General features: G+C 38.9%; 2 non-coding genes across 2 annotated transcripts; both read left to right on the top strand.

Moving 5' to 3' along the window:
* Positions 1-905: 905 nt before the first annotated feature.
* LOC123460546 lies at positions 906-1,028 on the top strand. Its single transcript, XR_006637087.1, has one exon. It is a non-coding gene; the product is annotated as a U6atac minor spliceosomal RNA (small nuclear RNA).
* A 17,654-nt stretch (positions 1,029-18,682) lies between these two features.
* LOC123460453 lies at positions 18,683-18,790 on the top strand. The gene has a single exon (XR_006637013.1). It is a non-coding gene; the product is annotated as a U6 spliceosomal RNA (small nuclear RNA).
* The last annotated feature ends 6,860 nt before the right edge of the window (positions 18,791-25,650 follow it).

Below are 25,650 nucleotides of genomic sequence, written 5' to 3'. Positions count from 1 at the left end.
AATAGAAGGTAATCAATGATGAACTCCTATATCTTAATGAATGTGCTAGTGAGTATATTATCTTATATCCCCTAAGAAGCATATATTAATATGGGATGAGACAGGCAAGAGACTTGATAGGGAAAATGCATTTCACGTGCAAAATAAGAAAAGAAAGTTAAGCCAAGGAAAACTTCACACTAGAATTCTGAAGAAAACTTGGGGTAGGCTGATAGGAAATCCTTGACACGACAGACCTCACTAAGTGAACAGATTAGGGTCACCTTGATGGAGAAGGTTGAGAGTGAGGGTGTGGAAGATGGATAGGAATGTTGGGGGAGAAAACATGGAGAAGCATGGTAGCTGGTTCTGTCAGCAAAGCACGTGCACACCCCATTTCAGAACACAGGGGCAGAGCATGATTATGGCTGTCATAACACACCAGAGAAGCAAGATTCTCAGCAGAAGACAAATTTAAGAGGAGAGCCAAAATTGATGTGAAATGGGAAAGGCAAAATATTTTAGGGAGGAAAATGTACATGTCCAATGGAGTACCTGAGCTTCTAAAATGCTCTAGACTAATCTTATACCCTTTTAACCACCAAGTATGACAGATAGTAAACATAATCTATAAAATAAATGCTCCTCATGACATCATCTCCTTTTATTTATTTGGTTGCCAAAAAAATTGACTAGTAAGTTTTTTTAGATGTCATTCCATATGGAAATCAAACCCTTTTCTATTTCCTAAACCAGATGTCCAAGTTACAGAACACTGATTTTATGAGGATTAGGCTGCCAAGAATAATTTTGGAAAGAGCTTGCTCTGTCCCTCTCTCTTAAGTTCATAACCTATTATAATATCACCATATGTGGTGGCCCTGAAATGTGGCCAGTGAAATCTTCCTTTAAGAAAACCTATGGCAGCATTGTATGAAAGCAGAGGTTAGCATTCCCCTTGACAAGGATGGAAGAGGCCTTTGAGCCTTACAACATGCATACGGTTAAGGCATTGCCACCTACTTTGTGGCATTTAGTCACTGTTTGAAAGAAAGAAAGAAAGAAAGAAAGAAAGAAAGAAAGAAAGAAAGAAAGAAAGAAAGAAAGAAAGAAAGAGAGAAAGAGAGAAAGAGAGAAAGAGAGAAAGAGAGAAAGAGAGAAAGAAAGAGAGAAAGAAAGCCTATGTCAACAAAGACAGGACACTGACAGCTTCCAGTCTCCACAGCCTCAGTCCCACCATGGCATTGGCACCTGAGAAACTCATCCTCTGGAGCTTTGACAGACAGCTTTGATCCATGTGGTCCCTGTTTGGGACAACATTTGGCTTAACAATTTTTTCTGGGTGTCTCTGTGATAACATTTTTAGGTGAGACAAGTATTCAAATTAGAGTTCTGACAGAGTAAAGAATCTTCTTCTCCCCAGTGCAAGTGGATATCTCTTTAAATGCATTGAGAGCTGAAGTCAAACAAGAAGACAGAGGAAGGGATATTCTTATCTCTCTTTCTGTCTTCTCTCTTGCTTCTCCCCTAAGTTTTTGCTTATCCAGATGTAGACTATCTTACCCTCTGTAACCATGCAAACAAATTACTCTCGAGAACTGTGACAAGCTGTGGCATGGGGGAAAAAAAAGGAATTTTAGTTCCGAAGGAAAGGCAGCAGTCAGCCCACGTGCTCCAGCGGGAGCCAGTTGAGTAAGCAATGCTCTGGATTCTGCCTGCGGGAAGCTTACAGTCTAAAGGAGGGAGGCAGATACAAGAAAATAAGTACCAGCACTGTGCAAGACAGAAGAGGACAAGGAGACTGACGATGCATTAGAGGTGAGTCCAATTTTCAATAGGGTGGATTCACTGAGGTGAGATGTAAACTGGAAGTTTAAGGAGTCGATTGTATTCCTGCTGTGCAAATGTCTGGGTTAAAAACAATCAAATTATGTGTTAGACATGCTATAAAAGCTCTAAAATGAGAAACACCTACAAATTAAAAGCCAGAAAAGAGGTCAAAGGAAGAATGATCAATGAGATAGAAAAATAGATACTGTTTTACAAATATCCAGTTATAACCAATACTATTTGTATTTGACTATGCTACATTTTTAGTAGTATGTTCTTATTTCTATTAATATGATAAAATCATAAAAATTCATTAACTGAGGGAGAAATTTAATAGTTTTCAAAAATATTTATTTATTTGAGAGGAGAGAGAGGAGAAAGAGAGAATGGGCTCCCACCAGGGCCTGTGGCCACTGCAAACAAACTCCAGACACATGCACTACTATTTCCGTCAGATTTTATGTAGGTACAGAGGAATCAAACCCAGGTCCTTGGGCTTTGCAGGCAAGTGACATCTCTGCATCCCCTAATAATTTTATCTATTTCTATAATACAAAGTGAAATTTAATTACAAGTTGACTTCACAAGATACCATTGATTTTCCTTAAGTGAAATTCTGTGCATAATGCGTGCAGCATATTCTGTAATTTGTTCATTCTTGAGACATGCGCTCAGCTGGTCCTCCTCTGGGTCTTTCACGTTACTCATCTACATTGTTTATAGAGTGACACACATGGGTTTCTGAAACGGTCCCCTTCGTCACAGACGTTGTCCACTCTGTCCTTATCAGTGCTCATTTGATATGAGCCTATGCTGATGAAGAACTCCTGCCCATAATTGCATTATAGACACCCCACCCCCCGAGAGAAAGCAGCAGCAGGGCATATATGATAGGCAGAAAGTAGTTTCCCATGCAAGGTCGGCTCATAGAATTCTGGAAAGCAGGACCTGCGACCTGCAAGCTGGAGACACTGGAGAGGCAGTGGAATGACTCACAGCCCACATGCCTCAGCATCAGGAGCACCAGTGTCCAAAGCAAGAGAAGATGGATGTCCTCACAACTGCCTCAGATTTCTCCTCATCATCCTGGTTCATGAGCACAGAGTGCCATTGTTGCAGTCAGGTTCACATCGCTGGTAGAAAATACCCAACCAAGAACAGCTTGTGGGAAACACAGGTTTATTTTGGCTTATAGGCCCAAGGCTCCATGATGACAGGAGAAAACGATGGCATGAGCAGAGAGTGGACACCACCCCCTGGCTAACATAAGGTGGACGAAAGGAACAAGAGAGTGTGCCAAACACTGGCAAGGGGAAACTGGCTATAACACCCATAAGCCCGCCCCCAAGAGTACACTACTTCCAGGAGGCTTTAATTCCCAAATCTCCATCAGCTGGGAACCTAGCATTCAGAACACCTGAGTTGATGGGGACACCTGAATCAAGCCAACACAGCCATCAACCAAGTATTGTGTGTAATTCTACGATTTTCCAGGGTTCCCTAGTGCTGAACTCCCCATTGTTCAATTTATTCTCTCTCCTCCTCACATAATTTCTTCTCTCAGGTTTACAAAATGCAGTGATAGTTTGCCTTTGTCTTTTAAACCTTTCTGCTTACTGTCAACAAATGAACCCTGGGTAGAGCAAAAATGGTCTGTAGATAGTTCCTTTAAACAAGATAAGAAATAAAAGAAAATAGTAGTAAAAAAATTTCGAAAAATAGTTTCCCACTGAAATATTAACACATGCAATTGGAACTAAAATAACTTCACTCCCTTTAGACAGAGTCATGGTCAGTATTATGCATTCCATCCATAATAACTATATTTTTCCTGTTCCTATATTTTTACTCCACAAGACTTTCATATTTCTCCCTTGATACTTTATATTGCCAACTTGACAGGACCTAGAACCACCTGCGTATGATTATCTACATGGTATCAGACCAGCCTCTGGGCATGCCTTGATTAGCTTAGCTGAGGTGGAAAGGCTCAACTATAGGAAGGTCCTGAAGTGTCTATGAAGGAGGAGAGCAGCCTCAGTGCCGGCGTTTATCATTCTCATGCTGCTGAACGGGGCCAGCTGCCTCTCGCCCCTGCCAAGTGCCTGTGCCTCCGTGATGGAGCCTGAGACTGTAAGATGAAATAAGCTCTTTCTCCCTTGAACTTACTTTTATCTTGTCTCAACAATGAGAAGATAACTAAAGCGCCCCCTTTCCTGGAGGAAGTGATGATATTTTCCAGAATTGCCCTATCTCCAATTGGTTTCATTTTTTTTTTTTTATTAGAACTTTCCCTGCAAAATAGATCAATCTGTTCTTAAGTGTTTTAACTAGGTTTTCTTTCAACTAATAGAAGTAATTTTAGTTAATCATTAACTTAATTATTTAGTTCTTAATGGATGCATTTCATCACATTGTTCCATTCAGTTTTTGTTGTTAAATAATCTAAGAATCTCTACCCATAAGCAAAGTTTTTAGGAAGTAAGCATCCTGCTCAACTAGGCTTTCTCACTCATTAGCAATGTTCTTTCGATCCTCTCATCTGTGATATCAGCTGTATTATTCACTACTATGGAACCAAAATTACACTGAGCTACTGGTGATTATTATTTAACCATAGTCTCCCATCCACTCTAAAACTCATGAATTTTAAACAAAAGTAAATAACAAAAATCTCATGAATTTAGTCAGTCATAACTGTGCAGCATTATTCACATAAAGCAGCATCATTTGACTCTTCCTTCCTAATGCACATTTGACTTCATTCTAGAAAGGAAATAAACTTGTCTACAAAGATTTAGCTCAAAGGAGTTATGTTGATACTCAGCCTAACATAGAATTTAAAGAAAATAAAAATTTAAATATTACAATTTGGCTTTAAAATAATTTTTCATATGCTTGGGAACTATTTTGATACATAGAAATTAGTTCTTTTGTGCAAACAAAATTAACCATGATATTCTTTTTTTAATTTTTTTTTTATTAACAACTTTCATGATTATAAAAAATACCCCATGGTAATACCCTCCCTCCCCCACTTACCCCTTTTGAAACTCCACTCTCCATCATAATCCCTCCCCATCTCAATCAGTCTCTCTTTTACTTTTGGTGTCTTGATCTTTTCCTCCTTTTATGCAGGTAATGTCAGGTACTGTGAGGCCATGGATATCCAGGTCATTTTGTGTCTAGAGGGAGCATGTTGTATGGAGTCCTGCCCTTCCTTTGGCTCTTACATTCTTTCCACCACCTCTTTCACAATGGACCCTGAGCCTTGGAAGGTATGATACAGATATTGCGATACTGAGCAGTGGGGTCATTTCTTTCCATCACCATGATGCCTTCTGAGTCCTCCCAAGGTCACTGCCATCTGAAAAGAGAAGATTTTCTACCAAAAGTGAAAGTAGCATTAATATAAGGGTGTGAACATTAACAGAAGTGCTTACTGGGCAGTTTGATAAGCATAGTATATACATTTGGCCAGACAACAGCAGACGTTACACCCCTAGGGCACATGACTACCCCTGTTTTAAGTTTTCAGCATCAGGGATGTATTTCCTAACCATGATATTCTTAAAATATAGTCTCATTTAAACAGAATTTTGTTGGATTTTTCGAGGTAGGGTCTCACTCTGGCCCAGGCTAACCTGGAATTCACTATGTAGGCTCAGGGAGGCTTCAAACCCATGAAGAGCCACATACCTCTGCCCCCAGGTGCTGGGATTAATGGCATGCACCACCACAACCAGCCCTTTAACAGAACTCTGAACAGATATTCTATAAGCTGTTTAAGAACCTAAACACAGTTCAGTGGTGTATTATTTGCCTAACATGCATGATGTAGATGTATGACACCCAGCACTAATAACATAAAAATAAAATGAATCTAACATGCATGATGTAAATGTATGACACCCAGCACTAATAACAAAAATAAAATGAACCTAACAAAGCATACATCTATTCATTCTTTGCAGCTCTCTTTTGACATATTAATCTTTTATAATTAAGGCAGATTAATCTGATCCAGTGAATGATTTTTTTACACTGAAACATGGAATAAATCTAAACACAATCATTATATAGACTAGGAAAATATATGCCATATATATGAAATGTATATACATGTATATGTATATACACAACACACACACACACACACACACACACACACACACACACACACATATATATATATATATATATATATATATATATATATATATATATACACACACACACACACATATTTCATTGCAACATTTCTTTTTAGTTTTTAGGAAAAATCGCCCATGTACAATGCAACCAAGAACATGAAGAGAAAAATCATTCAGCTCTCAATTGTTATTTTTCAAGAATAATTTCTCAGTATCTCTCTTGTTATTGAAGAATCTTTTACTTTTCAGTGAAGCAATATTTGGTAAAAAAAAAAAAATATGATGCTCAAGTAACATGACAGTAACATAAGAATGTACTAGTTTTATTACAGAGTTTTCTGCATTCTAATTAGAATTAAGCAAATTCTGTGATATAAAAATTGGTGAAAATTAGTTTATGTTAATTTGTTCCAACAACAACAAAAAACCGACCATATACTTACTTATTAGGAATCACTGCATTATATATCAATGTGTATGAAGATCAAAGTTACATGGGATACCAACTGTGTGCACATAAAGCCAGCTTCACAACAGGACACAGTCTGTTATATTGCCTATTTCATCAGGTAGCAACACTTTCTTGAGGCAGAGTTATAAGTATATATTTCAAATATCTTGCACAAAACTTGTACACAGTAGGATGTCAGTGACTGTGTTGAATGAATGACTGAAGCAGCCTGAGGACAGGTTTAACTCTCCAACACTCAGCTTCTCAATCCTAAAAGTAGTAGCGAGAGTAGGATTAGTAGCACCACTAGGAGTGTCAAGTGCTGCAGTAGTAATCATTGTAACAGCAGCAGCGGTTGCTTCAAGGTCAGGAACCAGTACACACAGGGCTCTGTGGGGCAAGAATACAGAGCATTAGGTTTACAATGAAAACTTTGCTTCAGGCTCATTATGTAGAGGACAGATACAGACATATCCAACATAAGTAGTGAATTACCATTCTCACATAATTTTGTGCATGCATGCTATCCCTTGCAAATGTGATGATTCTAAAGTCCACAAAATTTAATCTGATGCTTATTATTCATGAATGATATGTACACAGAGAAAGTTTCATATGTGCAAATTGTAGCCTTGGATAAATGTTTATTTTATTTGATTTGTGTAGAATGAAGAGTGTATAATGTGATATACATAAATCAATTACTCTCAATCAAAGAAAATGTTTTTAAGTGTGTGAACATACAAAAATCAAATTTCATGCAAATATTTTCAAGTGCATTGGATTGTTACTCATAGTGAGACAGTAAGATATGTAATATAACAGATGTGCTTCCAGCAGATGCTGCCAATTCTGTGACTTTAGAGAGCCAAATCCTCCTGGTTATTGGTTAATTATATCCATGTCTATTGATGGAAATCACAGACTCTAGTTTCGCCAAAGCCTCAATTATGGTAATGAGTTCACCCTATAGACATGACGAGTTCCCTGAACGTGTGTGTAGCCTCAACACACTCATGATAACATCTATAATTTATAATTTGAAATCTATCTTTTATATATTAGTTTATATCATCAAATTGGTAGCATATTTTGAAAATTCATAATTATATTTCATTTTGTGAATCTTAGCTATTTTCCCTTTACTTTTTGTTTCTTTAAGATATATTTTGAAAATTTTCTGAGAATCTATGGTGGTATGATTTAGATGTCCCCCATAAACTTAGGTGTTCTGAATGCTAGGACCTCAGCTGATGGCAACGTGGAAATTAAAGCTTCCTGGAGGAGGTGTATTGTTGGATGAGGGGTTATGGGTGTTATATCCACCTTCTTCTTGTCAATGTTTGCCACTCTCTCCTGTTGCTGTTCTCTACCTGATGTTGGCCAGGAGGTGATGTCCACCCTCTGCTCATGCCATCATGTACACTGTCATCATGGAGCTTCTCCTTAAGTCTCTAAGCCAAATTAAACCTTTTACCCCCCACAAGCTGCTCTTGTTAGTGTGTTTTCTCCCAGTGATGCAAACCTGACTGCAACATAATTTTTGTTTGATAAACTCAGGGAGAGAAATTAGACTTAGATATAGACATCTGAATACTATTACCATGCAGACTTGTAAAAATACCAGATAAGGGCTGGAGAGGTGGCTTAGCGGTTAAGCACTTGCCTGTGAAGCCTAAGGACCCTGGTTCAAGGCTCGGTTCCCCAGGTCCCACGTTAGCCAGATGCACAAGGGGGCGCATGCATCTGGAGTTCGTTTGCAGAGGCTGGAAGCCCTGGCGCGCCCATTCTCTCTCTCCCTCTTATCTGTCTTTCTCTCTGTGTCTGTCACTCTCAAATAAATAAAATTATTAAAAAAAATACCAGATAATCATAATTCATTGTAGTTCCATTGCACTTTTTAAAAAACAAAATAATTGTTATCTTGCATTATATATCTGTATTTGATATGACAAACTCTATGCATTATACCTTGACATTTTACATATCCATTCATGATTCATTTTTACATATTACAATGTTTAGATGAAAGGTAAATTGATGCTAGCACATTGTTTTAGCCTGGTCACACAAACTCTCCTTGATCTCCAGTTGAGGTAAGTTAGTCGAAAATGAATGGAGGGGTGAGTGATGGAGAGGGGATTGAAGTGTCTCATAACCGACTCTGGCATCGACACAAAGAGGATGCCATTTAAAACAGCTGCAGGGAAGTGCCACTTCCCTCCACTGACCTCCCCTACTCAGCTCTACGTCATCCCACATTCAAAGCACACTTGCTGCTAAGAACAGTCTTGGACCATATGAGTACCAATCATGGTTTAGGATGTTTAAGAAGTCATTGATTTTCTAATTCCAAGCTTAGCTAAAGCCTAGTTTTACATTAAGGATGATAATATATCTGTAATCAAAGACACTTGACTCTTGTCAGATAATTTATATTAACCGTGATATTTTGTACCAGCAGATGATGACATGCCTGTACGTGACTTCTAGCCTTTTGGTGTGCCAATTAAGGGTGTGGACACAGGAGAGGAGCTGGACTAAGAGTGTGGACACAGGAGAGGGGCTGGATTAAGAGTGTGGACACAGGAGAGGGGCTGGGAAGAGAATAAGTGAAGATCCTCCTGTTCCAGTGTTTCAGTGTCCAGGAGGGCACTTCGATGGATAACGCACTTGTTGCTCAAGTTGGAATGTGCGAGTTTGATCTGAAGACCCCACATTAACACACCCGGAAGCCATGGTGGGGACTAGAGGCGCACACTGGAGAATTCCATCAAAGCTGTTCTGAAGACCCCACATTAACACACCCGGAAGCCATGATGGAGACTAGAGGCACACACTGGAGAATTCCATCAAAGCTGGGAAACTCACAGAAGCACAAAAGAGAACAATGGTGAGGAAAGAGAGAAATTCTGCTTCAAAATGGGATGCATGGTAAGGAATGACTCCAAAAAAAGTCCTCTGTCCCCTACACACACGTGCACACACACACACCCACCCACACATACACACACTGCTAGGTACACATTGATCTTCTCTATGCTACAGTCCAACTTTACAGTGGGCAGAATTTGACATATTAACTTTTTGCTTGCAGTATTGTGTATTAAAAATTTTAAGAGAATGATAAGGATCTACATGAAAGACAAAGAAAATAAAATAAGTATAATTTCAATGAAGTAGAAAAAATCATTATAATTACCAGAGACTATAGAGAATGATACTAAAGGTAAGGAGGCCATCTGGTATCCACACTGTTTTGTTTCAAGGGACCCTAATACTTTCATCTCCAGGTAGGAAGCTCTTCTTTGATGCTATCTCAAATTCAACTCCACTGCTTGATTTTCTATTTAAGTTAAGGTTGTGATAGGACATGACTCCTAATATAAAATATGAAATTCAGGCTGGTAGTACAAGAGCTCATCTCATTTTTAATCCAAGTGTTCCAGTGGGCACCTCTGCTAAGCCATATGATTTTAAAGAACTGCATTTGGTCATAGTTTTCAAAATCCTATGTCATTTTATCTGTGCGTTTGGCATCCAAAGCAGTGATTCAAACTGAGTCTTCATGAATCTCTGCAGATGTGCTGGCTGTACGGCAGGAGTTTGGGAAATGGAGCATAACAAGAAACATGTCTAGTGAATACTCAGAGAGATAAGGAAAATGAAAACCAGTCCAAACTGAGAGAAACTACAGGCACAGAGACCTCTGTCTGGCATGAGGCATTAGAGGAGAACTGGAAAGCCAAGGGAGCACCTTGTGACACATTTTTCTGGATCGTAAGGAATTGCCTCCATTTTCCAGGGTCTATCTATCATTTCATAATGCTCATTATGTATAGCAGATTCTTAAAGACAGAAAAAATAAACAACAATGAACACATATTACATAGTTATCATGCTCCTAAATTGCACTAAGTGCTATACTCGATGTATCTCACTTAAAGCATGGGACAATCTTACAGGGTGAATAACTGCAAAGTTTTTCATTTTGAAGAAAAGAAAATTGAGAAAAAAATTTAAAATATTTCTACTTAGGTGGTCCTTAAACATTGGAGCTGCATCCTTCATCTTAGACAGTTTTTCATTTCTAATGTTTTTTTTTTATTCTCTAAATGATATTTTCAACTAATACAGGTAGGTTTGTTATTATGTTTCTGTCCCATGTTCTTAATACATGAGAACTGAGGGGAAACACTTTATTTTTTTCTGATTACTTTTGCCTTTCTTATTTTAAGATAAAAGGAAATGGAAATAATAATAGATTGAGTGTTGGTTCAAATCTTGCAATTTCTGATAAAATGATATTCACTGTTTAAAGTTCCCACTTTCTAAATTTCCCCCAAACCTAAAATATTAATGAAAACTCACCTAAAAATTTTTTAAATGTATTTTTATAATTGGTCAAAGAATAAAGCAAGTTTATTTTATGCTGCTCATTTTAATATAGAACAGTGAGGTTCCATCTACTTCATTGTTATTTTTATATATTTTTAAAGAAGTATTGTTTTTATTTATTTATTTGAGAGAGCCAGAGAGAAAAAGAGGCAGAGAGAGGGAGAGAGAATGGGCACGACAGAGCCTCCAGCCACTGCAAATGATCTCCAGACACATGTGCCCCCTTGTGCATTTGGCTAACGTGGGTTTTGGGGAATCAAACCTGAAACTGGGGTCCTTAGGCTTCACAGGCAAGTGCTTAACCACTAAGCCATCTCTCCAGCCCCTCCATCTACTTTAGTTTTTTAATTGATCAAATCAGGTAACTAGTTATATAGTCCATATTTTCCATAGCAAATAAGATGTGGCTGTAAAATGTTAATGTTACTTATGGTTTTAACGTCCACGATTTACAATTTCACAGTCAACTTAAAAAGAAACATACAGCCCATTTCTAAGGAAAAATGACACAGCTTCCAAAGCTAACATCAAGGGTTGGGGAGATGATGCAGGTGATGAGTGTCTGCCACCCAAACATGAGAGCTCAAGTTCATGATCTTGCATCACATACAGAGCCAGGGACACATGGGACACCAGTCCTGTGGGCTGGACACAGAAGGGCCCCTGGGCCTCCTGATTTGTCATTCTGGAAAAGCAAACACAGAGAGACAGCAGCTCTGGGTTCGTGAGAGATTCCATCTTCACAGAAGAAATGGAGGAAGCATAAGAGGCACTAAATTATCCTTGGGCCTTCGTCCTTGTGGTTTGACCATGTGTTTTATTACCCTCGCCCGTCTCTCCTGCACCATGTGAGTCATCTTTTCTGTCAAAGGAAGAACGAGAGGTCTGGAGTTTATAGCTGCTCAAGTCATAATAGCTAAGAACTGGAATCAACCCAAGTGTCCATCATTGGATGAATGGAGAACGAAGTTGTGGTACATTTACACAATGAAATTCTACTCAGCAGATGGAAAAATAAAAGAAACAATGAAATTAGAACTTACCAAAAAAAAAAAAAAAAAAGGACAGATTTGGAACAGATCATACTCAGTGAACACACATAGTCACAGAAAAACACATGCCACATGTTTCCTAACCTAGATCAGCTTGAGATGCTGCTTTGCAGGATAGTCAGCTCATGGCCCAGACAATAGGGTTAGGAGGGTTTGTGGAGAGGGGAAGCGAGGTCTGGGACAGACAAACACAAAACTAAATCCAAAATGAACTGGTACCTTAGAAACCTTTATCCTGGAAGGTAAACTAAAATATTGAACCCTCAACAGAAATATGGGAGGAGACCTTACAAAAAAAAAGGGCCCTGGAGAGGGTGGGATGAAGCCTAACCTTAAATAGTTTTATAGATCAGGTCTGTAACTCTCAGCACCAGAAATCGATTGCTACAGTGAGCTGATGATCAGGGAGACATACTTGGCCCCCAAAACAAGACAGGCTTCCATCAAAGGACTTGGTTACCAGCCTGAGGTAAAAGGTAAGACTCTATTGCTGAAGACACCATATGCTGCTGGTGCAGAGCAGAGGTCCAGCTGGAATCCGGAAGAGAGCCAGTCCCTAGCTTGTTGATCTGTTTAGTGCGGTGAAGTGACTAGGGAATGGGGCAGGGAGTGGGGGTGGAGGAGAGGGAGGAAGTGGCCAACAACAGTGTGAGCAAGCAGGGGTGTACGCTTCTCAGAAGCAAACGCCCTGACAAGGTGTACACACCAGTGCAATGGTGGCACACAGCCTTGGTGGGAAACCAATGGCTTTCTGATTGGCTAAGAGATCTGCTCAGTGTCAAGGAACCAATATCTGGAGCTGGGAACCAGGTATGAATCCTATGGAGACAAAGATTATGTTCTGCAATGTTAACCTCCCACTTGTCTCTGGCTAAAAGAGGGACTACATCATCAAATTTTTCCCAAATTAATAATGTTTATACAATTAAACCTATGCTATTGCACTGTCCAATGGAGCATCTGTGAGTACATGTTTCTATGTCTTTAAATATGAATCATATTTTTTTTTCTTAGGAAAGTTTTGAATATGTAGTAAAATGAGTGTGAAAGAGTACTTTGTAATCCCAATGCAAATGTAACATGCTATTGTCACACTAGAACTTTTAATTTGACCTACCAATATTTAATCCCCACTCTCATATGAAAATGAAGATTGTCTCTTTGTAGTAGCAGTTTTGGAGCAGGGCACTACTGAGCACAGAGTGCTTAGCCTGCGATCCCAAGGATATTGAACCTGTGTTGTGACCATAAACAGACACTAACTACCAGGGAGGGATTATGGTATTCCTCAGATTTCTTTAAAACAGATGAAACTTAAACTTCATAATGAAATTTATCCTCCCAAGAACATTGGCATCTTGCATTGAAAATTGGAAATATTAGAAAGTCAAGTTTATGGATTCTTTTCCTTTACGTATGTTTTATTTGTGAGAGAAAGAGATGGAGGGATAGAGAGAGGAGAGAGAATGAGAATGTGCTCAGCAGGGTCTCTAGTGACTGCAAAGGAACTCCAGAGGTATGTGCCACCATATGCATCTGAGTTACATATTGGGGAATTGAACCTGGGTCCTTAGCCTTCACAGGCAAGTGCCATAACAGCTAAGCAATCTCTCTAGTCCTAAGAACCTTTTCTATAGGAGGAAGTTATCTATATAAATTTCTTAAGTATGGTGATCCTGTACTTATCTAATACTTTTTCCCACTAAGAGCCCAGAATAACCTGTCTATAAAAAGTATAGTACTGTTTTTGTCTTTAATTATATTCTTCACCCTTTACCCAAACCAGCATTGAGCCTGCAACTCGAAGGCACAAAAGTACCATCCTTATAAGATGACTACTATATTCAAATGTAAAAGACCCAGGCAGTATCAAGGAAAAATTAGTACTAGCCAAAGGAAATATGAAACAAATAAAAGTGTAAAAAGGAAGAAAGAGAAACAGGAAGGATGGAGGAAAATTCAAACAAATGTAATATCAGAAATCTCCTGTTTCCCAGCAGGTGAGGTCACTGTGAATTTTTAAAACACAGCAAAGCATTATTGTTCATAAAGCAAAAGTAGAAAAAAAGGAAAGAAACGATGACTGAGTTTTGTTTTGTATGTATCCTTAGGCACTACTTTTTCTGATTTCTTTTTGTAAATGATGTGAGTGTGTAAGTGTGAGTGTGTGTGTGTGTGCAGGTGCAGGTGTAAGCATGGAAGTCTCAGGATGACTTAGGAGCTGGACTCCTGGTACACTACGTTGGAGGCAGGGTTTCCAGCTCTGGATCCTCTGGTTTTCTGCTGGGTTTCTCAGAAGCTTGTAGGAAATTCTGTCTCCATCTCCCACCTCACCCACAACATGAGCATGGTACCATTACAGAGGCCCACCATGGCTTCTGGATTTTTACATGGGATCTGTGATTCAAACCCAGGTACTCCAGTTTGAGTAGCAAGTACTTTATCCACTGAAAACATCTCCCTAAAACCTATATATGTTTTGTTTTTGTTTGTTTCTTTGCTTTGAGGCAGGGTTGGTCTCACTCAAGCCGAGGCTGACCCAGAACTCACTCTACAGCCCAGGGTGGTTTTGAAATCACAATGGTATTCCTTCATGAACCTCTGATACTGGCATTAATGGGGCACACCACCACACCAAGCTAGTTTCTGTTTTAACCTTCTTCAGAATAAGTCAATCTCAGGGAGGGAAAAGGGTAAATTCTTAAATCATCATTCGAAAGAGGAAAGTAAGAGCAACATGGCAAGGAAGGCATTGTGGGAGGGAGGAGAGAAGAAATGAAATAATAGTGAAGACCTGAAATAAAAATAACAATATACCAAAATGTATATCATAAAGAGGAAATGAAATGAAAGAAATAACGGTGAAGGTCAAGAAAATATTCTCCAAATAAAAGGAGGCCTAAGCAACATGCAGAAGGAGCAAAATAGTGGCAAGAAACTCACAAGCCATATCAATATACAGACTTATCTCACAAAACTACAATGTGCAAACAAGTCAATAAAGGGCTGCATAGATGAATTCGTGGTTAAAGCATAGGCCTGCAAAGTCAAAAGACCTAGGTTTGATTCCCTAGGACTCCTGTAAGCCAAATGCACAAGGCGGTACATGTGTGTGTTCGTTTACAGTGGCTGTAGACGTAGTGTGCCCATTCTCTCTCCCCACTTTCTTTGCCTCGTTTTTTATCAGTTTCTCAAATAAATAAAATTACTTTCAAATAAAAAAAATTAATACAATATTTAAGAAACCCAAAAAAATCAAATCATGGCTGGAGAGATGGCTTAGCAGTTAAGGCGCTTGCCTGTGAAGCCTAAGAACCCAGGTTAAATTCACCAGGTCCTATGTAAACCAGATGCACATGATGCTGCATGCATCTGGAGTTCATTTACTGTGGCTTCAGGCCCTGGCACCCCCATTCTCTCCTTCTCCCTCTCTCCTTCTTTCTTTAATAAATAAATAAAAATTTAAAAATCCAGTCACCTTATAAGAATTGCTTCTGACTTCTCCATTTATGAATGAAATAGATTAAATCTACAAAACAATTAGGAAGAACAACCTATTTTATATTCAACCTATCTTCTGATGTATAGTGAGAAGATAATATCTTCAACCATAGAGCTCAGGATATGTTTTTCCTAATCCTGTTTAAATAATCAGCTAGGGACAAACCAACTGAACAAAGACCACAGGGAACCTAAAATAACATATTTAGTGGTAAACATTCACTACAGAATGTTAGTACTAAGATTAAAAATCATATAAAATCATATAAAAGGGCTGGAGGGATGGCTTAGTGGTCAAGTGGCCTGTAAAGCCATTCTCTACCTTTCTTCCCCCCACCTCCGTTCTCTCTGTCAAAGAAATAAATAAAAATCATATACAAGTTAAAGTATAATGTTAAAAAATAGGACTGGAGAGATGGCTTAGCAGTTAAGCGCTTGCCTGTGAAGCCTAAGGACCCCGGTTCGAGGCTCCATCCCCCAGGACCCACGTTAGCCAGATGCACAAGGGGGCGCACGCATCTGGAGTTCTTTTGCAGTGGCTGAAGGCCCCGGCGTGCCCAGTCTCTCTCTCTATCTGCCTCTTTCTCTCTCTGTCTGTTGCTCTCAAATAAATAAATAAAAATGAACAAAATATTAAAAAAATATTTTTTATTTCTTTTTATTTATTTGTTTGAAAGTGACAGAGAAAGCGACAGATAGAGAGAGAGAATGGGCGCGCCAGGGCCTCCAGCCACTGCAAACGAACTCCAGACGCGTGCGCCCCCTTGTGCATCTGGCTAACGTGGGACCTGGGGAATCAGGCCTCGAACCAAAGTCCTTAGGCTTCACAGGCAAGCGCTTAAACACTAAGCCACCTCTCTTCAGCTCTAAAGTATATTGTTATATAGTTTAATATGACTAACAAGTATTGTGACAAAAACTTGGAAGCTCTTCTGCTATTTTCTCAGCACTAGGACAAAATACTTGACCCAAAGCAATTTAGAGAAGGAGGAATTTCTTTTGACTTAAGGCTCCAGATGTCACCGTTCGACATCGCAGGGAAAGCACAACAGGAGCAGGACCCAGAACCAGCCCCTCACCGCGCGGGGAGGGAGGAGAGGGGAGCAGCAGGCAGCGCCGCACGGTGGAGACCCCGCTACAGCAAAGCCCGCGCTCCAGCGCGGCACCAGCAGCCGAGCATTCAGCATCCCGGCACCGGGATCTGTAGGGGGCATTCTGTTCTGTTCACCACAAAGGGTAAACAAACAGAGGGAATGGATACAAACTACATAGCCTCAATTTTAACATGTGGAGTCATAACCTGATATACGACTGGGAGATAAAACAGACATTTAAACATACGAAGGAAAAGGAATGTTATGAAAAAGAACGCGCTGGCTAAATTGTACTGGAGGAGGAAAAAGGAAGATTAGCACACATGCTATATTTTCTGTGAAAGGAAATTAATAGCTAAAGTTCCAAGAAAGAAATTACTAGTATATTTTACAAGGTAACCACTATAACAAAAAAAAAATACAGGTTGTTTATTTAGAAATGCACTATGAATGCATAGCATGTGTACAAATGAGCACATACTTAGACATAAACAAGCAGATCATATGAATAAAGACAATTATAAATAGAGTGAGAATTCACAACACCAGAATATAACACTGAACATGTCAGTCACATCGATAGTAACACATGAGGAACACGGTCGTGTGACAGCTTGCTTGGAGGCTCCAGCGGGCGTGCAGCTACTCCGTATCCTTGACAGAGGTCTGGTCCTGCTCTACTCAGGGCAGGCCGTCCTCTTCGTCCTCTTCAGCCGCGAGCACAGCCTCAGCAGGGACACACCTGGAGTGCTGAAGGAGGAAGGGTCACCTGCCCAGCCAGCCAGATCAGCAAAGTCAGCCCAGGCGATCAGTGAGGCGACAGATGTCGCAGCCAGATCGCCCTCACATCCAAAACTGACCTATGAAAGTAAACTCAGCGATCCTTCCCTATCCTTTGAAGATTGGTTGCAAGATCCTCAACAAATACCAAACTCTAGGTATACTAAAGGCTCTTGTACAAAATTGCATGTCACTTGCATTATAGTCTATATACATCCCTCCCATATACTGAACAATCTCTAGGTGACTTAGAATTTATAACTGAAAAATAAATAAAATGAAAATGCTTGTCATAAATATCTGTACTTGCTAGGTACAAATACAATTTTTTTCTATTATGATTGATGTGTTTATTATTTATTTATTTATTTATGACAGAAGCAGGGGGGATGAGAATGACCATGCCAGGGCCTCTAGCCACTGCAACCAAAGGCCAGAAGCATATACCACCGTGGGACCTGGAGAATCAAACCTGGGTCCTTAGGCTTCATGGGCAAGTGCCTTAACCACTAAGCCATCTCTCCAGCCCTAATGTAGTTATTATTGATCAAATTCCATAGATGTGGAATGTATAGATGGTGAAAAGAACATGATATTTTAGTGAAAATGTAAAATGCTGGGAGTGTACATTTAAGCTCTTACTGATTTGTCTGTGAGTCGGTGAGCAGCAGTATACACTCTACTCATCAGCACTTTTGAGGTTGTAGCAGAAACTATTCCATCAGGCTACAGGCCACATTCCATAGTAGACAAAATGGTTTAGACATTGGTTTGGTTAAAACAAAAACAACACTGAAATTCTGTCTGCAGTTAGTTGGTCTCCTCTCTGATTTCTTTCCTTTTTGCTGAGCCCATTTTTCCCTGAAGTGGAGACGTTGTTGATGGCGAGTGGAGAGGGCTTCTCATTCTAGGACGAGAGGGAATCCAAATTGCTCTGTCAGATATACTTCTCCAAATCCTCAAGACAGGTTTTCATCAGCCCACTTGACTTAGGTGGCAGCCGCTCTGCTGCTGTGCTAGGAAAATCTGACCTGCTCCCTCCCACGCAGGCTTTCAGGGAAAGCCATCTCAAAGGACAGAGAAGTGAGGAGTTACAAGAGAGCTCTCTCTCTCCACATGCTCGGTCGTTAGAACAGGAAGACAAATTCTTGAGAAAGGAAAATACTACTTGGGGCAGAGCACTAAATATCCAACAAATCATTAAAATGTTTGCCTCTGACAGTGCTTTTCAAAATTAAATAATGAAAACGATTTAAACCATCGGTGATAGTGAGTTTGTGCGTTTGGAGAGACATAACCATGACAGGAAGAGTCAGCTGGAAAAACACGATGCTGTTCACAATCTGAAATTGACATATGGGAGAAAATATTAGAAGGAGTGATTAAATATGTGCTTTAGATCATTTTACATTCTTTTTAAAACACTGAACACATAATACTTTCATGACCGAATGGTAACACACATACTAAAATTGGAACAATAAAAAGAGAGGATTAACATGGCCCCTGTGTAAGGCTGACATGCAAATTAGAGAAACATTCCATACTTTTAAGTTAAAATCAGCCCTCTTCTGGAGAAACAGTTTCAGCAGGGCAAGCTTCTGGCCTGCACTGCATGGAGACCTGGCCAGGAGCTGGGGTCCTATCTGAGGAAGATCACATACCAGAAAGGCAAATAAACCATCCTTAGCCTATGATATAAAGGTGTTTATTGTTTATGTTAAAATATAGGCTTTTTGTAGGGAGGATCTTTACAATCAACAGTTCTTTCTTACCTCACATATTTTGTGGGGTCATTCCTCAGACAATGTTTTCCTTAAGACAGTAACCTAAGGGCCGGAGAAATGGCTTAGTGGCTAAGGTGCTTGCTTGCCTGTGAGGCTTAAGGAACCAGACTGAATTGCCCAGGATCCGTGTAAGCCAGATGCACAAGGTGGCTCATGAACCTGGATGGAGTTCATTTGTAGTGGCTAGAGGCCCTGGTGTGCCCATTCTGTCTGTCTCTCCCTCTATCTGCCTCTTTCTCTCTCTCTCTCTCTGACAAATAAACAAGTAAATAAAATACTAAAAAAGAATAACCTAAGAAGCCTGTTGTCATAGTAATTATGGAAGGTATAAAAATAAAAAAAAAAATTTTTCTTTCCAAGTTCATACTTTAAGCTACTCTTCTCTGTGATTATGACTGTAAACTAGTTATTGGGGGATCCTATGTACCAGAAGATTGAAAACAGGACCCTGAGTGCTTCCAGTGTGAATAAAGGAGAGGTACGTCAGTTCCATATATCACAAAAAGGAAAAGTCTGAGATTGTTTCATAGTCTAAGTAAGGTGGTAAATAATACAGAATCTTATTTGATTGGAAAATGAGGATTTAAGTGGGACATAAATGGAGTGTAAGTGCCGTGAATTTAAATACCTTTCCTGGTGTGAAATCTCCTTGTTAAGTGATCTCCTATTGTGACTTGTACAATTGTTGTTGCTTATTTAATGAGAGTCTCAGGGGAGTGTGTGTCAGCTTTCTCCAGTGAAGGCCAAATAATAGACTAAATTGTCTGATCTAGTTTGCATGTTTTTTACACAAATGTTACAAATTCTTGGGGCTTTATGGATTCTTTGAACATGTAATTTTGCAACTGGTAGCCTGCAATTCACTTACATACACCCCCCGCCTCCTGTGTGGGGAAACCTTGTCTTTGCATCACTGAAAAGGCCAGGAGGTGCTTGAGAGACGCCAGCACCCTGGACAATATCGTCACCAAAATGCATGAAGTTACTGGCTAGTTAGGTCAAGATGTGAAGCAAAAATTTGTAAAAACTGCTCTGATTTATTCTATCCATAACTCCAGCCAGCTAAGCAAGATGGGTAATAAATAAATAAATTCCACTACATACATGTGGACTAAAAATTATACAGCAAGCACAATGTTGGCCCTGAAGACACAGGTAGAAAAAATTTCCACTCTCATTCTCTGTTTCTCTATTTATTTTTATTTATTTTTATTATTATTTCTTTGACTTTTTGAGGTAGGGTCTCCCTCTAGCTCAGGACCTGGAATTCACTATGTAGTCTCAAGGTGGCCTCAAACTCAAGGAGATCCTCCTACCTCCTACCTCTGCCTCCCCAGGTGCTGGGATTAAAGGCATATGCCACCACTCCCTACTGTTTTTCTATTTATAAAAACAGAGACACATAAACACTTCATGTATCTATGTATCTATACCCACATATTTATCTATCTATCTATAATACATATACATATACATATACATATACATATACATATACATATACATATACATATACATATACATATACATATACATACATATATATATATGGGTCCTGGGGAATTAAAGTTGGGTCCTTTGATCTTGCGGGCAAGAACCTTAGCCTCTAAGTCATGCTTCCAGCCCTAAATTTTAGTTAGCTAAAACAAAATGCTTCCATGTTTTAATAACATCTTTAGTTTGGTTAACCCTCCCCCATTTTCTCTTCACCTCCATTCCCCTCCCTTGGCCCTACATAAAATTTCCCACCCACAGTCATCTGCCTCTATAACTACATAAGCAGTGGGAGTCTACCGGTCCATCTGCTTCACCTGTCCCTCAGCAGCCCATTCCAGCTTCCTGTCCTCCACTAACAATTACTGCCACTTAAATGCAAGGCTACAAATTTGAAGCCAAAACCCCTATACGAAAGAGACCATACAGAGTTTGTCTTTGTGAACCAGGGTTACCTCGCTGAGTATTATATTTTCCAGATCTGTCCATTTTTTCATTTTTTTCTGTGATTTTTATAGTTTTATTTTTCCTTACAGCTGAATAAAACACACACACATATGTGTGTGTGCATATATATATATGCATATATATATATATATATGTGTGTGTGTGTGTGTGTGTGTGTGTGTTATATATGCATATGATATCTATATATGTGTGTGTGTAATGATGTATATATATGTATATAATGATATATATAAAATATATAAAAACAGCATCATCATTATCTATTCATCTATTCATCAGTTCATGGACATATAGGCAGATTCCATTCCTTAGCTATTTTGAATGCAGCAGCAACAAATATAGATAAGCAATTATTTCTAACATAAAATATAGAGTCCTTAGGAATATGCCCAGGCATAGTATAGCCAGTTAATATGGTAGTTCGACTTTTAGCCTTTGTGAAACCTTCACACTAGTTTCCATAAAGGCTTCCCCACTTTATGCTCCCACCATCAGTAAATAAGGGTCCTCCTTTACCTACACTCTCCCCAGCATTTGTTATTTGATTTCTTGAGGCTAGCCATTCTGTCCCTAGTGAGATAAAATCTCAAAGTGGCTGTAATGTGCATTTCCTTGGTGGCGAAGGATATTGAGCAGTTTTAAAAATATTTATTGGTGATTTGTGTTTCTAGTTTTTGATAACTCTTTGTTCATTTCCATGGTCCCTTTTTATAGGGTTGTTTATTTTTTTTATTATTTAGTTTTTCAGATCTGTCTGTATCCTGAATATTAATCCTCTGTCAGATGCATATCTGGCAGAGTCCTCACTGTTCTCTAGGTTGTATCTTCGTTTAACAGCTTCCTTTGCTGCACAAAAGTTTTATGTTTTCTTTTTTTAAATTTCATGAGGTTCCATTTGTTAATTTTTTCCTTATTTTCTGAGGGACTGTAATTATGTTCAGAAATTCTCTACCTAAGCCCATACATTGAAGTATTTCCCCTATCAGAATTTCAGGTCTGAGGTTAAGGTCTTAGATTCATTTGTAGTTGATTCTTGTCCATGGAGAAAAATAAGATTATAGTTTCATTCTTATATATAAATATAGCTAATTTTTACACTATTTGTAAGAGGGGCTTTTTTCATTCCTCCAGTGAGTACTTTTTCATTGCAGTCAAAAATCAGGGGATTGGAGAGATAGTTTACTAGTTAAGGCGCTTGCCTGACAAGTCTAAGAATCCTGATTGGATTCCCCCAAACCCACTTAAGCCAGATGCACAAGATGACACATGCATCTGGCGTTCATTTGCAGTGGCTAGAGGCCCTGGCATGCCCATTCACACACACACACACACACACATACACTCTCTCTCACACACAAATAAACAAATAAAAATGTTTAGCCGGGCGTGGTGGCACACACCTTTAATCCCAGCACTCGGGAGACAGAGGTAGGAGGATTGCCATGAGTTCAAGGCCACCCTGAGATGACAGAGTTAATTCCAGGTCAGCCTGGACCAGCGTGAGACCCTACCTCGAAAAACCAAAAAAAAAAAAAAAAAGTTTAAAAATCAGAAGGGTATGGGTCGAACTTCATTGATCCACATGCCTATTTCTGTGCCAGCCCCACAGCACTATGCTCTTGTTGTTACCAAGTCTCTGTAATAGGCCTCAAAATCAGCTACAGTGATACCTCCAACTCTATTTGGACCTTCTCAGTTTCTGACCTGGGCCAGTTCACCCCTCCTTAGGCAACCTGGTGGCCCCTATTCCTGTGTAGCCCAGACCTCCTCGTCAAGCAATCCTCCTGTCTTCAATTCCCCCACAGCTAGGGCTACAGGCACGCACCACTGCGGCCAGCTTTTTATAACTCTTTTATAAAACTTTTTATCAATTTGAGAGAGGGAAAGAGTGAAAGTGAGAGACACACACAGAGAGAGAGAGAGAGAGAGAGAGAGAGAGAATGGGTGCATGAGGGCCTTCAGCCACAAGAACTCCAGAGCATGTGCCCCCTTGTGCATCTGGCTTACGTGAGTCCTGGGGAATTGAACCTGGGGCCTTTGGCTTTAGAGACACACACCTTAACCACTAAGCCATCTCCTTAACCCTATTTTATTTATTTATTTTTTGTCTTATTAAAATTCTCTCTCAAATATCTTAAAGTTTCCACTACAGAGGGCGTTCATCTCCTTGGTTGTACTTGTTCTCAGCTTATTTTGTTTTTTGAGGTAATTGCAGGTAGAATTGGTTTCCTGACCATGTGTGGTTTGTTTGTTATAGGTATATAGGAAGGCTGCAGATTTCTGTGTGTTAATGTTGTATACTGCTACTTTGCTGAAAGTGTTTATAGGTTCTAATAGTTTTCTGGTGAAATCTCTAGAGTGTATTATGTATAGAATCATTTCATCTGTAAATAAAGATAATTTTTTTGACTTCTTTCTTTCCTATTTGTATCTCTTTTCTTTGCTTCTATTGTTTTGTTGATCTTGATAAAACTTCTAATATTGTATTGAATGAAAGTGGAGAAAGTAAAACAATTTTTCTTGATTTTTTGTGGAAATGCTTAGAGGTTTTCCCCATTTAGGATAATGTTGAATATAGGATTGTCTGTAATTTTCACTTTTGTGTTGCTTCCCTGGTTTTGTAATCTGGGTTTCATAAAGGGACTTTGATAACGTTTTTTTTTTTTTTTTTTCCTTTTTTGATTTATGGGATTGTTGAGAAGCATTGATGTTTTGTGTTAGTTTTGTTTGGAAGTCTGTTAAAATTCATTAGTGAATCCATTTGGACCTGGCCTTCTTTTATTAGGGAGGTTTACAGAAAGATATCGACAATTTTTATGTATGTTCCAAAGCATTCCTTCCCATTCTCTGGGTCCTATACTGTTTTGATCTCTTCTCTTGCTATATATCCACTGAATAGTTTATCTCACCTTGGTTTAATTTTGTCAGGTACATGCATCTAGATATTCATCTATTTCTCTTTGGTTTCTCATTTTATTACAGTATATTTCCTTTAGCAGCTTTCCTGTATGAGAGGTGTGGTTAGAATTTTCAGTTCAAAAGTGTATAACCAGGTGTGGGGAGTATATGGCTGACGTCGAAATGAGCACATTTAACTTTCAGTGAGCTTTTATCTACCATCACGGAGTTGTGAAGATGTTTCTCTCCTTGGTGCACTGCCAGATTCTCAGCTCCATTTTTCTAAGTTATTTAATCAAAATAAAAAGTAAAACACCTAGAATGTGGAAATAAGCCTCTAACTTCTAATTCTCTATGTTTATGTAACAATAAAAATTAATCTTCTGTCTCTTTGATTAATGTCTTTGGCCTTAACTTGTAAGCAAGAATCAATAGCTATTTCCACAGTTATTTACTTAAAGTTTGATTAGAAGCAGTTGAAAATAGCATATAAGGCCACTTTCCATCCACTCCATCCATCCACTTCCCACATCCCAAAGCAAAAATCTATCTTCAATTTTCTTAAAAATAACCTCCATATTAATCCTCCTGTTAATCCGTGCCCTCCCATTTCCGCTTCCCTCATTCATCTGAGATTTATGCATCTACTATACTTACACTGAACATTTTAAAGCCTTATGGCCTATCAGTATAGCTGAGTTATGGAATTGTTGAACTTATCACCTGGTGAGTTATAATTTAGTCTCAAGGTCATCTAAGTTTCTCTTAGTATTTTAACTGTAGTCCATGCAAATTACACAAAAATATAGACCAGATTCTTAACAGCATGAAATGCATAAAACTTAAAGAAGAGTATGAAAAATATAAACATTGGGTACTGTAGTAAATTTCCCTGAAGAGAACATTTACATATCTTTAGGATCTTTTCATCATAATAAGTCCTTCTTGAGACCCCAGAATTCTGGGTTAGTAATAGAAGATGTTATAGTATTTGTGCCAATCTATTGACAAGCATACAAATCACAGATAGAATGTACACAAATGTACACAAATGTTGGCCCCAAGAACTCAGAGAAGAGAAGTAATTTGAATACATATATTCCTACATCCCACTACATAGCTATGGTTTGAATTGAATATTTATATCTACCTCTTCGTGCGTTGAAACCCTTCCCTCAAATTTGGAGGAATAAGAAGTGGGGCACTGGAAGGTAAGTGGATGAAAAGGATAGAACCTACAAGATGGAAGTGGTGCCCTGAGAAAGAGAGAGCCTGCAGCTTTCCTTCTGTCCCCATCAACTGGGCAGGAAGGAGAAGAGGGCTCTCAGCAGGAGCTAGCTAGTCTGACAACTGCGTCATGGGCTTCTCGGCCTCCAGAGAAGAGAGTGGCTATGTTGTGTTGTGTTATTTATAAGAAACGTGATTTACTACATCCTGCTGTACTCGCCAAAACTAAGACACTGCCCTCTGTAAGACTGTGTCCTAGAGAAACCGAATGTTATTTTGAAAACAAAAAAGAAAAAATTATTTGACTAAATTTAAAAATTTGAATTAAGAATGATTAGAAAGATGTAAAATATAAGTGTAGAAGTAATTGTGGGGAAAAGATCATCACAGAAAGTTGACAGGATATTTATTCTTAAAAATATAAGGATAATCTGTTTTTAAAATATGCAAAAAATAGGAATATGCTGTTCTTAAGAATATGCAGACATAAATGATGAGGAAGTGGGTAACCAAGAACGGTAAGCAGGACTCTTTCTG

Source organism: Jaculus jaculus, chromosome 4 (genome assembly GCF_020740685.1).
Source record: "Jaculus jaculus isolate mJacJac1 chromosome 4, mJacJac1.mat.Y.cur, whole genome shotgun sequence".
NCBI classification, from domain to species: Eukaryota; Metazoa; Chordata; class Mammalia; order Rodentia; family Dipodidae; genus Jaculus; species Jaculus jaculus.
Note: the sequence above shows the minus strand (reverse complement) of the source record. Positions and strands in the feature narration are given on the sequence as shown.